We start from the raw sequence: 14,653 nt of genomic DNA, 5'->3' as shown, positions 1-14,653 counted from the left end.
CATTCCTTGTGTGATGAGATCACTGAACCTAAAGCTCTGATACCAAGTTTGTCACGATTCAAAATGGGTCATGAGTGGCACCCACACTTAACCTCCAGGATGGAAGAACCAATGATACAAATCCCAACTGATAACAATAATGCGGAAACTCAAATAAATACGTTTTCCCCAAAATCTGAAAGCCATCACATGAAGGACATCTAAATTCTAAAACTAAATCTCAAATTATCAAACACCAAATAAATAAATAACATAATATATCCGAAAACTAAGGACACCATGTCATGACAAAAGATTCCATCGCCAGCTAGAAGGATAGCTCACCCTGAAATCTTATGAACTGGAGACTGACTAGAGCTGATGTCGAGTCGAAGTCGGTGGAACACTCGCTGCACCCCACAAAATAAAACAAGAAAAGATACAAGTAGGGGTCAGTACAGGACAACATGTACTAAGTAGGTATCATCGGCCGACTCAAAATAGGAATCAATATGCAATAAGTAATAGCGGGAAATCAACCGTAGCACTTAACAGGTGGCAACCAATAAGATCAAGATCAAGTGACAACACAATGAACAATTTCATAACCAATCAACAATATTAAGATCACACATGAGGACTCAAGCCTCCATATCACACTCTTTTGGAAAATGAGTTATTGGAGATTGGATAGTATTAAGTTATTTTAATTTGTTTTTCTTTAATATTATCGTGTCGGAACGTGACACCCGATCCAAATATACCGTATCGGAGCGTGACACCCGATCCAAATATACCATGTCGGAATGTGACATCCGATCCAAATATACTATGTCGGAACGTGACACCCGATCCAAATATATCGTGTCGGAATGTGACACTCGATCTAAATATACTGTGTCGGAATATGACACCCGATCCAAATATTGTTAATTTATCATTCTTCATGATTACATTCCACTTCATTAACAATATTTCATCAAGCCTTCTTTATTCAAGGCACCATTTTTGATAGGGCAAGTTCAAGATTATGGATTTCATGGCCTCGGGATTTCAGACCAATCACAACAACATATCAACCATCCAAACCACAACAATTAAATACGTAGTAAACTTCACATATTACTAAATGAATATCAATCACTATTAAGAGTCTATATATGATATAGAATAAAACCATAACCTACCTCAACCAAAGAATCGAAGTCAAGCAAGCTAATTTCCCAATGCTTTTCCTTTCCTCAATGTCGCATAATGTTTCCAATCTGCAGTGCCTTCCCGTACATGCGCCTTTTACGAAGATTAAGCATCGCTGCTGCTACTTCTTGCCGTATCACATTATTTCCTTCAATCCATTTATTCATGATTTTACTAACATATAAAGTTGGTGCTGCCATGATAATATTGAATAATGCTAAAGAAACTTTGTTCCTTGGAGACTTCCGTTTGCTAATTTCAGTCTCCGTATCAGACAATAATTCCTTTACAAACTCTAAATGTGACTCTGGAACACCCAAGAATTCTTAAACCCTTATGTATTTTAGTGATAAATCTCATTAACGTATCTTAATAAATAAAGTGGTATATGATATTAAATGAATTAACACTTTAACCCACCAATTAAATAAGTTATCTAAGTTTATCCCTCAATTAAATAACCATAGTTATTGAATAGTCCAAAATACCCATTAAAAATTTACGGGATGAGTCTTTTATGAAATAAAAAGCCCTAGTACTCAAAACGACCTAATGGATCGTTATATATATATATGTATGTATGTATGTATATTAACATAATAAGTATTTATTAAAATCCTATGAAAATGATTTCTATACATATTAAAATGCTGAAAATATTAAATTTAATCCTATGAATATGATATCTAAATTGACAAGAATAGATGTCACCAATATTTAGGCATGATTAATTAACTAAGTCAATTTTAATCTATAGACATAATTTTTTGCTTAAAGTAACCTTCTGAAAAATATTCATTACATATTAATAACATGCTAAAATTTGAATATGATTTATAATTAGTAATATATTCATTAAGTTCTATAGACATGATTTGATATATGATATTAAAATAAAATCCTATGAACATGATTTCTATATGATTAACATGTTGAAAAATATTAATTAAAATGTATATAGACATAATATATTAAAATTATAAAATTTTATGAGCATGATTTCTATATGAAAGGGTATTCAAATCTAAATACGATTAAATCATCATATTCAAAATTATTTAGTAGATCCTACATATATAATGTCTAAATAGTTAATATGACAAAATTATTGTTTGAAACTATAAGCATGATTTCAAATTAAAAAGCCAAGTTATAATGTAAGATAATCATCAAAACAATTACTCTAATGAAATTTATTTTTTTTTTAAAAAAAACAAAGATAGCACATATAAAATAGGCAAATTATTTTGAAACGTATATGATGATAAACGATATTTAATAAATAACCTTAAATCATTTTATTTTATTTTATTTTTATTTTTATTAAAGCAAGCATCTTGTAAACAATGAAATACTTATATCGCAAATAAATGAGCCTAAGTATATGGATATGAATATTATAACTAGATCAGGTAAACATGTATCCCAAACACAAACATAACTATATGATAAACCAAAAAAATAAATAAGCAAGTAGCAAGTATATTCCCTCTCCGTGTATTTTCTCCTTTTTATTATATACAAAATTTATTATTACAAGCCAAAAATAATTAAGAAAGAATAATAGACAAATAGAAATAATAAAACAAGAACTAAAACTATCCGAATCCTGTTCCAAATGAGCTCTTCATGTCTTGAACTTTGAAGTCCAAACTCTGTTAAACAATAAAAAAAAATACAAGCATCATACAAATAATACATAGTTATAACATGATTATATAATTTTACTTCAATAAAACAAACAAGGCAAGAACATTTTTAAAAATAAATAAACTAACATATAAAAAAAGTTTGGGACTAACTTGAATACTTTAGTTAGGAAAGATAAGTAAATAAAAAATTTGAACCGTGATGTTAAGCTAGAAATAGAATATTAAAGGATGCTAGAAACTCTTTTTTTTTGTTTTTGTTTGAGGTATTTTTAGAAATGAAAGTAGAGATGTCTTTTTTACTTTTCTTTCTTTACTTTACCTGTTTGTGTGTTCTTTTAGTGTCTTTCCAAAGAAAAAAAATAGGCTATTAATTTATACTTATAAAAAATAAGTGATAGCGTCCAGAAAATCAACAAAACAGCTGGAAAATTCAAACTCTGCCAAATAAGTCCGTGAGAGGGCTATTAATCTCCAAAAAAAAATAACAAAATTTTCAAAGTTTTGTCAATAAAATCAAACAACATCTATTTTCCAAGATTTGATCTGAAATTATTCAAAACGATGTTTCAAAAATCAAAAAATTATGCCAAGAGAGACTCAGTATCAATAATTATAAAAAAAAGAAAATAATCGATTATAGACAAAAATAAAGTAATATTTAATATAATAAAAATAATTGAGAATTCAAAGAAATTAGGTTTAGAGTTATTCAAAATTTAAGAATATCAATTATACATACTATGAAAAGAAAAATTGATCAAGAAATATTGCATCTTACCATAATTAAACTTCATAATTGGATAATTAATTAACAAAATAAAATTACACCACAATTAAGCTAAATACACAATTTATTCTAATTTTAATTTCAATAAACTAATGAATCAGTCAAGAAAGTGAAATATGATAAGATGACCGACTAACCAATTCCTTATTCAAGATATCAAATATGAACAGACAGACTTGAAGCCAATTAAGAGCCGTTTGGATGGGCTTTAAATTGGTCAAAATCAACTTAGAGCCCTTTTTAGTTTTTGAATATGTTTGTCTAATTCTAACTTTAAGTCATAAAGTTCTTAAAGTCCGTCAAAAATAAAAAGTAAGCATTTCTAACTTTCTTTTTCTAATTACTTAAAGTAATTTTGTTTGACCATGAAAATTATTTTTATATTCCTTATATTTTAACTAAATTTCCAAACTATCATTTTTATTCTTTTAAAACTAAAATTCAAAACACTTATTTTCAACAAAATTCAAATGCTCCTCCAAACGGCTCTAAAACGGAGGAACATTAACAAAATATGAAGCAAAATAATCACCAAACGAAATAATGAGTTTGAACAAAATCAACAGCCTATAATAAATCTAAAATGTTGAATTTCTGATGAATGAACAAAACCTGGACAGATCTGTAAGATCCGTCTTTAGCAAGAATGATCTGATATTTGGCCAATTGAAGTGGAATTTTATAAACAAATCTTGACAGAGAGACATCACCCACACCATCAATAAGGACAAAGGCAGCTCTTCTCTTTAGTTGCTCCAAATTAAACATCCTCAACTTACAAGTATCCGAACAATATCGGTTTTTGACAAAACAAACTCGGCCTCAATAGTCTCGTTGGTCAGGCCTGGACAGTTGTGGTGTCGTCGTTGTTTGGTTTTGTTGTTTTCTGTGGAGAGAGAGATGAGAGCAGGGCGTCAGGGGTCGTTTGGTGGTGTTGTTCGAAGGAGAAGTAGCAGCGGCGCGACTGTGGAGGCGGGATGCTAGACCGTGGAGGTCGCCCGCTCCATTGTTGCTGCTGCTAACGTGAAGCTCCGGTAACATGACAATCGGAGCTCAGATCGAAAAACTGACACGATGAAGGTGGTGTTAGACGACGTGAGGAAGATGACCTCGCCGGCGCTGTTGATCTTGGTCTTTGTTGGTGGTTCTGTGTGGTGAGGGAGTGCCTCAATGGTGGTTTTTGGTAGGAAGAAAGAGATGAAGAAGAGAGAAGAGGGAGGTCGGCTGTGAGAAAGAGAGAGTCCAAAAATTAGGGAATTTGAGGTGTGGGTAATTAAAAGTAAGGAAAATAATATAATTAATTACGATCATTGATCAAGATGTAATATATGGTTGTGATCATTAGTTTAGGATTTAAAATTAAGTCATGTTAAATTTAATTAGGCTAGAATTGAAAATTTTTTGGTTAGAATTAAATAAATTGGATAAAAATGACTATAATTTAAATAATTATATAAATTAACATCTAATTAATAATCAATATATATTGGTAGTGTTATGATATAAAATAACTTGGCAAATATAAAAGAAGGAGAAAAGAAAAGAGGAGAACAGAGAGCAGTATGTTTTCTTATTCTATATCTGTCTGTCTATTATTTTTTCGTTACACTGATCTTTATATAGGAAGATTTAGGAAGCTAGTAAGTGGGCAATTTGCCCAAGTGGTTAGTCCACTCATTTTCTAAGTGGGTGGGTCCCACATGATAAATTTGACATCCATTTACATAACACTCCCCCTTGGATGTCCATGTATAAAAAAATATATATACATATTTGGTAATACGCCTTGAGTGCTGCCTCATTAAAAACCTTACCAGGAAAACCCAGTGGGATAAAACCTTGGTTAAGGAAAAAAGAGTGCAACGCGTATTTTACTCCCCCTGATGAAAGCTTCATTTGATATTTTGGAGACGGCGCATTCCAACTTTATATCTTAATTTCTCAAAAGTTGATGTTGGTAATGCCTTTGTGAATAAATCTGCAAGATTATCACTTGAACGAATTTGTTGTACATCAATATCACCATTCTTCTGAAGATCATGTGTGAAGAATAATTTTGGTGAAATATGTTTCGTTCTGTCTCCTTTTATGAAACCACCTTTCAATTGAGCTATGCACGCGGCATTGTCTTCGAATAACCTGCATCTGCATAACCAATAAGGTCTGCGCAACCTTTGTTAGTATAAAACAAAATCATATCAATCGTACCCTTCAGGTATCGCAAAATGTGTTTGATACCGTTCCAATGCCTTCGCGTTGGGGAAGAACTATACCTTGCTAGCAAATTAACAGAAAATGTTATATCAGGCCTAGTTGCGTTAGCAAGATACATAAGTGCACCAATAGCACTGAGATATGGTACTTCAGGACCAAGAATTTCTTCATCCTCTCCTGGAGGTCGAAATTGATCTTTTTCCACTTCAAGTGATCGAACAATCATTGGAGTACTTAATGGATGTGTTTTGTCCATGTAGAATCTTTTTAAGATCTTTTCAGTGTAGGCAGATTGATGGACAAAAAGTTCGTTTGCTAAATGTTCAATTTGCAGGCCTAGACAAAGTTTTGTCTTTCCAAGATCTTTCATTTCAAATTCTTTCTTTAGATATTCAATCGCCTTTTGGACCTCTTCAGGAGTTCCAATGAGATTTATGTCATCAACATAAACGACGAGTATCACAAACTCTGATTCCGTTTTCTTAATAAAAACACATGGACAAATGACATCATTTATATAGCCTTCATTTATCAAGTACTCACTGAGACGATTATACCACATACGCCCTGATTGTTTTAAACCATATAATGATCTTTGGAGTTTTATTGAGTATACTTCCCGAGACTTTTTGCATGCTTCAGGCAATTTTAATCCTTCTGGGATTTTCATGTAAATTTCATTATCAAGTGAACCATAAAGGTAAGCTGCAACCACATCCATTAGGTGTATTTCAAGATTTTTATGTACAGCTAAACTGATGAGATATCGAAATGTTATTCCATCCATAACCGGTGAATATGTTTCTTCATAGTTGACTCCGGGTCTTTCAGAGAATCCTTGTGCAACAAGGCGTGCCTTATATATTACAATTTCATTTCTCTCATTTCGTTTTCTAACAAAAACCCATTTATAGCCAACTGGTTTTACACCTTCAGGGGTTTGGACTACAGGTCCAAAAACCTCATGTTTAGCAAGTGAGTCTAATTCTGATTGAATTGTCTTTTGCCATTCTGGCCAATCACATCTACGTCGACATTCTTCGACGGATTTAGGCTCAAGACTTTCACTATCTTGCATGAGGTTAAGTGCAACATTATATGCAAAAACATTATCAACCGTGATTTTAGATCGATCTAATTTTATCTCATCACCGAAAGAACTTATTGAAAGTTCTTCATTCACTTGAGTCTCGGATTCACTGATTTCTTCAGGAATATCAAGATTACTCAAATCGTGGCCTTCTTCAGGAGGTTCTATTGTAGTATCATCTTTATTATTTCTCACGCTTCTCTTTCTAGGATTTTTATCCTTTGAACCAAATGGTCTACCACGCTTCTAGCGTGTTTGGGATTCAGAAGCTATGATACTTGTAGATGGTCCTTTTGGGACATCAATCCGGATAGGTACATTCACTGCAGGGATATGTGACTTAGTTATCCGTTTCAAATCAGTAAATGCATCTGGCATTTGATTTGCTATTTTCTGCAAGTGGATGATCTTCTGGACCTCCTGTTCACATGTGCGGGTACGTGGATCAAAATATGATAGTGATGAAACTTTCCACGCAATTTCTTTTTCTTTTTCGGGTTTCTTTTTCTCTCCCTCTAATGGCGGGAAAATTGTTTTATCAAATCGACAATCTGCAAATCGAGCAGTGAATAAATCTCTAGTCAACGGTTCAAGGTATCGAATTATGGAGGGTGAGTCAAACCCAACATATATTCCCAACCTTCGTTGAGGGCCCATTTTTGTACGTTGTGGTGGTGCTACAGGCACGTATACCGCACAACCAAAAAATCTTAAATGAGCTATATTTGGTTCATGACCAAATACTAATTGCGACGGAGAGTATTTATTATAATGTGTCGGTCTGAGACGTACAAGTGCTGCTGCATGTAAAATAGCATGACCCCAAAATGTAATTGGCAATTTTGTTTTCATTAGTAGAGGTCTTGCTATCAATTGTAGGCGCTTTATAAATGACTCTGCAAGGCCATTTTGAGTATGAACATGAGCAATAGGATGTTCAATTTTTATCCCAATTGATAAGCAATAATCATTAAATGCTTGGGATGTAAATTCTCCAGCATTATCAAGGCGAATGGCCTTAATTGGATAATCTGGGAATTGCGCTCTCAATCTTATTATTTGTGCTAACAACTTTGCAAATGCCAGGTTGCGAGATGATAACAGGCACACATGAGACCATCTAGATGATGCATCCATTAGGACCATAAAATATCTAAACAATCCACTAGGTGGATGAATAGGTCCACATATATCTCCATGTATACGCTCTAAAAAGCCTGGAGATTCGATGCCAACCTTCAGGATCGATGGTCTGGCAATTAATTTGCCTTGATAACAAGCAACACATGAAAATTCATCATTTGTAATAATCTTCAGGTTCTTTAACGGATGTCCAGTTGAATTTTCAAGAATTCGTCTCATTATTATTGATCCAGGATGACCTATTCGATCATGTCATAGCACAAATATATTTGAATCAGTAAACTTCTGGTTTACGATCATATGTGCTTCAATTGCACTAATTTTTGCATAATATAGGCCAGATGACAGAGTTGGTAATTTTTCCAAAATATATTTCTGGCCTAAGACACTCTTGGTTATACCAAGATATTCAATATTCATTTTATTTAATGTCTCAACATGATATCCATTTCTGCGGATATCTTTAAAACTTAATAAGTTTCTTGGGGATTTAGAAGAAAATAGTGCATCTTCTATAACAATTTTTGTCCCCTTAGGCAGAATTATAGTAGCTCTTCCGGAGCCTTCTATCATTTTTGAATTACCAGAAATTGTAGTTACATTAGCTTTTCTTCTAAGTAAATCGAAAAAATATTTCTCGTCTTTAAATATAGCATGGGTTGTTCCACTATCAATTACACAAATATCTTCTTGATTGATCATTGATCCAAATAAAATTTGAGGCATTTCCATATTTTTCTTCAAAAAAAAAGAAAGTAAATATTATAATTAATACCTGATTTATTATACAAAGTTTTATTTCATTACATTGAGCTAGAAAAATACAAAGATAATATTTAATACATACAACAACAAAGAGAATTATTTAAATATTATCGGGCTTATCAACATTCATATTTACTTCTGGAAAATTAAAGAAATCAGCTACATCCAGATGCATGGGCTCAATATTGTCCTCAAAGATAAAATTTGTCTCTGGATTATTTTTTGCCCTCTTTAACGATGCCTGATATAGCTGAACCAAGCATTTTGATGACCGGCAAATCCGCGACCAGTGCCCCACACCTCCATATCTATGACATATTGTTTCTGAATTATTCTTCGATAAAGCTTCTGGCTTTTTACCCTGCCTTTTATATTGCTGGTTATTTCTCGGTGCCAGCTGAGCATCATGATTAAAATTTCTTCTTTGACTACGACCACGACTGGGGTCATGACCTCTTTCTCGTTGGTTAGAATTTGCCTGATTCACTTCAGGGAGTGGCAAAGAACCAACTGGCCGACTATCATGATTTTTCATTAATAATTCATTATGTCTTTCAGCAATAAGAAGGTGAGAAAGTAATTCAGAATATTTTTTAAAGCCTTTTTCGCGATATTGCTGCTGCAGGAGCATATTCGCGGGTGGAAATGTGGAGTATGTTTTTTCAAATTTATCTTATTCCGTGATTTCATCTCCGCATAAAGTTAACTGAGCTATAATTCTAAATAAAGCAGAATTATATTCAGTTATATTTTTAAAGTCCATCAGTCTCAGATTTAACCAGTCATAACGTGCTTGTGGAAGCATGACCAACTTCAGGTGGTCATACCTTTCTTTTAAATTTTTCCACAATTTCAAGGGATCTTTTAATGTAAGATATTGTAATTTAAGACCCTCGTCAAGATGGTGGCGGAGGAAAATCATAGCTTTTGCACGGTCTTGACTAGATGCCGTGTTATCATCTTTGATGGTGTCTGCCAGACCCATCGATTCAAGATGAATTTCGGCATCTAGTGCCCATGAGGAGTAATCTTTTCCAGAGATATCCAAAACAACAAATTCAATTTTGGAAATATTTGTCATTTTATAAAAATAAAATTAAGTAAAACTCTTACCACTTTTGTTACCTTGAAAAATTAGCCGGAGCCTCGTGCTGATAACGTGTTATGATATAAAATAACTTGGCAAATATAAAAGAAGGAGAAAAGAAAAGAGGAGAACAGAGAGCAGTATGTTTTCTTATTCTATATCTGTCTGTCTATTATTTTTCCGTTACACTGATCTTTATATAGGAAGATTTAGGAAGCTAGTAAGTGGGCAATTTGCCCAAGTGGTTAGTCCACTCATTTTCTAAGTGGGTGGGTCCCACATGATAAATTTGACATCCATTTACATAACAGGTAGATCATAAATTTATCAAATAATAACTTTATATGTAAAGTAAACAACCATATATATATAATGCACGTATATATATAGTACGTACTAAAATAGATGTATAATATATATATTAATATAATTAAGTAAAATATATAATAAACTTAATTAAGTAATAACTTTTTATATGCATATGTATATAAGATGTATTAATATATATATATATATATAATAATAAACTTAATTAAGTAATATTTTACATATAAAAAAAATACACACATATACATAATCTATACTAAATAGAAACGTAAAAATATTTGAACGTATGAAGCTTGTTATTTAAAAAATAAAGATAATAGTAATAATATTAATAAATAGCAAAAATATTATAAATTATGAATGCCAAAGTATACGATTTATTGGTTAAACTAAATATAAACTCACTTACTTAATAAAGAAATATTTTTTGAGAAATGTCTATCTATTAAGATAGCAATCCGAAAAGTAGTTATGAGTTGGTCAAAATTGGGTGTCAACACATCTTTTAGTCTAAAAATACCCCTCACCTTTATTTTTGGTTCAAAGATATCTCTTATATCACTTTTTGGTCTAAAAATACTCCTAACTCAAATTTAATTGAATTTTACTAATTTGATTTAAAAATTAATTTTTTATTTATTCAAATTCTCAATATTATCTTATTTCAAAATATTTAAACTATTTAAGACTAACGTATAAAAATAATGAAGAATAGATTTCTTAAAATTCTTATAATTAAAATAACACAATAAAATTCTTAAAATTCTTATTTTTAAAATAACACAATAAATTCTTATTCTTTATTTTAACACAACTTTTTTTTACGTTTTATGCACTATTATTTTATGTTTTAATTTTTGAAATAATTTTTTAATTTAGTTGAATTCATTTTTTTTAATGATATTCAAATCATCATGTATAAATTTAATTATATCAATATTTAGTATTTTCTTTGATTTAGTTTTTAATAATATATAGTAATAATAATGATGCAGTTTGTTTATCCGAAAGGGAACTTATTGGAAGTGAAAAAATTATGTAGATTTGAGTAATCATTTTTACATTCACCTATGAGAGTTTGCACGATAATGTACTAAAAAGTTATCAGTTTATTGTCATGACCCGCCACTTGATCATGAAGATGGGGGAAAGATCTAGAGTCTTGGAGAAGTTAATAGAAGACTCTAGAATGTCCAAGAGAATTCTTGAAGAAGGTAGAAGAACCTAGAGTCTTGGAGAGGTTAGTGGAAGACTCTAGATTCTTATAGAAGCTTGTAGAGAAGTCTTGAAAGACTTGGAATTCTCTAGAGTGTGTGGAGAGTTCTAGAGTAGGGGCTTCTTTGTAAATATGGAAGGACTTGTATAGTAAATTTTATTTACACTTAGGCCCCTTAGGAGTAGTATAAATAGAGGGGGCATTCATTTGTAGAAGATCAAACAATCAAGCATTCTTCCAAAGTAATACAAAAGCCTTCTTCATAAAAGCTCTATTGTCTTTCTTACTATATATCGTTCCCTTAGCGATCTAGTCTTAAAGGCTTACTTGAGCTTGCAAGATCGTGAAAGATTCGTGAGTAAGTTGTCAAGTGCCGCACGGAAGTCTTAGTTGAAGTCTAAGTCCGTGACAACGTGGTATCAGAGCAAGGTTCTACTAAGGGATATGGCAAGTGAGGGAGACATCAACGCCACCACCGCCACCAGCGTCAAGCAAGATGTTGGAAGGAAGCACCGCAAGGGAAAGAAAAACTCTAAGAGAAATGAGGAGGTGCCGCTCGAGCCTACACCAAGCGAGGCCCTAACATCCTACTCACCCTCGGCCACTGAGGTGAGTGACGATGAGCGAGGCGAGGAGCCCATGAACGTCACGCCTGGCATGGAGTGGATTGCAAGGGTAGATGCTGCCCGGCAAGCAGTGAAGATATTAGGCAAGCGCTTGAACAAGGTCGACGGCAAGTTCAAGTCTCTGGAGGAGTTCACCCTTGAGGAGAACGACAACATCCGGAAGGAGTTGGAGGTGCGCAAGGCTGCCGAGTACGAGATGAAGGAGGTGATCACTTCCTTGGAGTGTCGGCTCATGGAAGCGCTAAGCATGATGGAGACCATGAAGGCCGAGATGGCAGCACTCAAGGGAGATGTGGAAGAGGGAAGATGCGTGACGTCCAGCGCGGACAGGGAGGCCAAGATTGATGCTCCCAAGCCACCTATGTTCAAAGGTGCCCGTGAGGCACAAGAGGTGGAGAACTTCCTTTGGCACTTGGAGAATTACTTCAAGTGTAACAAAGTGAAGAGTGACGAGACGAGAATCAACACGGCCGTGCTATATCTCTCGGAGATGGCCATGTTGTGGTGGAAGCGCAAGGAGTCTGAGATAGGGAAGGGTCTTTGCACAATCAACACCTGGGAGCAGTTCCGGAATGAGTTCAAGAAGGCCTTCTTCCCCAACAATGTCATCTATGAGGCCAAACGCAAGTTTCGGGAATTGAAGCAAACGGGTAGCATACGAGCCTATGTGAAGGAGTTCACTACTCTCACACTTCAGATTCACAACCTCACGGATGAAGACATGCTCTTCCACTTCATGGATGGACTACAGAGTTGGTCCAAGACAGAGTTGGAGCGTCGCCAAGTCAGCACCATCGATGAAACCATCACACAAGCCGAAGCTTTGACAGACTTCAGGCATGACAAGCACCGAGGAAGAGGAGATGAGACGAGAGGTAGTCATGACCAAGGTGGGGGAGATTGTGAAGAGAAACAACCTCATCCCAAAAACTACGACTACTATAAGTCCGATGGTAAGAAGGCTGGACGACAAGGCGATGCCGACAGAAAGGCACAGAATGCGAAGGGGAATGGATGCTACATATGCGGAGGGCCACATGGCTATGCAAGGTGTCCTGAACTGAAGAACCTTGGTGCCATCCTACGGGAATGGAAGGGGAAAGATGCACAAGGGCAAGAGCAAGGTTCAGACACAACGCAATTGGGCCTGATTGGACTATGCGGAGCTATCGCAAAGCAATCAGGAAAGCCGAAGGAGTACGGCGCACAATATGTAGACATCATGATCAATGGACGACCCGCTCGTGCAATGGTTGACACAGGTGCAGAGGCCAACATAATGACCAAGTCAGCAGCTATGAAGTTGGGGCTAAGTTACAGTCCAAGTGACGCCTGCCTCAGGACGGTTAATGCACCCCTTACACCTGTGTGCGGAGTCGCTCAAAGAGTAGACATCACATTGGGCAAGTGGCGAGGTAAGACCAACTTTACCGTCGCTCCCTTAGATATCTTTGATATCGTCCTTGGGCAGGAGTTCTTCCAGCGATGCCATACGGTGATCGACCCCTACCTCCAACAACTCGTGGTTATGGAGCAAGAGGGATCATGTATGGTGCCCCTAGTCAAGGTGCCGAAGATGGAAGGACCAACCCAACTTTTGGCCATGCAGCTTGAGAAAGGCCTAGAGGAGGGAGTACCGACGTTCATAGACACCATTGCGAGTTTGAGTGAAGACAATGGTGCTAGAGAGGCATTGCCACCTTGCATGAAGAAGGGCGTGATACCGAAGAAGTTGCCAAGACACTTGCCTCTAAAGTGCCAGAAAGAACGGAGGCCAGTGTTGACTGAACCAAGCAAGAATAGGGACAACATGCCACTGTCATTTTCCTCGTCCACTAGAAGGGACAATCTCTAGAAGAGGCCACATAAGAATGGCATGAAGACTTGTGGCAGTTTCAAGGCTAAGTCTGGAGGCTTTTGTAGCAGCAGTGCGCCGAGGTCATCGCCATATCAGGTGGGGGAGAGTGTCATGACCCGCCACTTGATCATGAAGATGAGGGAAAGATCTAGAGTCTTGGAGAGGTTAATAGAAGACTCTAGAATGTCCAAGAGAATTCTTGAAGAAGGTAGAAGAACCTAGAGTCTTGGAGAGGTTAGTGGAAGACTCTAGATTCTTATAGAAGCTTGTAGAGAAGTCTTGAAAGACTTGGAATTCTCTAGAGTGTGTGGAGAGTTCTAGAGTAGGGGCTTCTTTGTAAATATGGAAGGACTTGTATAGTAAATTTTATTTACACTTAGGCCCCTTAGGAGTAGTATAAATAGAGGGGGCATTCATTTGTAGAAGATCAAACAATCAAGCATTCTTCCAAAGTAATACAAAAGCCTTCTTCATAAAAGCTCTATTGTCTTTCTTACTATATATCGTTCCCTTAGCGATCTAGTCTTAAAGGCTTACTTGAGCTTGCAAGATCGTGAAAGATTCGTGAGTAAGTTGTCAAGTGCCGCACGGAAGTCTTAGTTGAAGTCTAAGTCCGTGACATTATGCTATAAAATTAGTTTGATAACCTTTTACAATTCCCAATAAAAATTATTGTATTGTTTTAAAAATAAGAATAAGAATTTAATTCTTC

The 14,653-nt window shown here is 35.0% G+C and overlaps 1 long non-coding RNA gene across 1 annotated transcript; it reads right to left on the bottom strand.

The window, feature by feature from the left end:
• Positions 1–2,668: 2,668 nt before the first annotated feature.
• LOC129877722 (uncharacterized) lies at positions 2,669–4,879 on the bottom strand. Its single transcript, XR_008763595.1, has 2 exons — positions 4,228–4,879; positions 2,669–2,831 (listed from the first exon to the last, which is right to left on the bottom strand). It is a non-coding gene; the product is annotated as an uncharacterized LOC129877722 (long non-coding RNA).
• Between the last annotated feature and the right edge of the window lie 9,774 nt (positions 4,880–14,653).

Source organism: Solanum dulcamara, chromosome 12, assembly GCF_947179165.1.
Source record: "Solanum dulcamara chromosome 12, daSolDulc1.2, whole genome shotgun sequence".
NCBI classification, from domain to species: Eukaryota; Viridiplantae; Streptophyta; class Magnoliopsida; order Solanales; family Solanaceae; genus Solanum; species Solanum dulcamara.
Note: the sequence above shows the minus strand (reverse complement) of the source record. Positions and strands in the feature narration are given on the sequence as shown.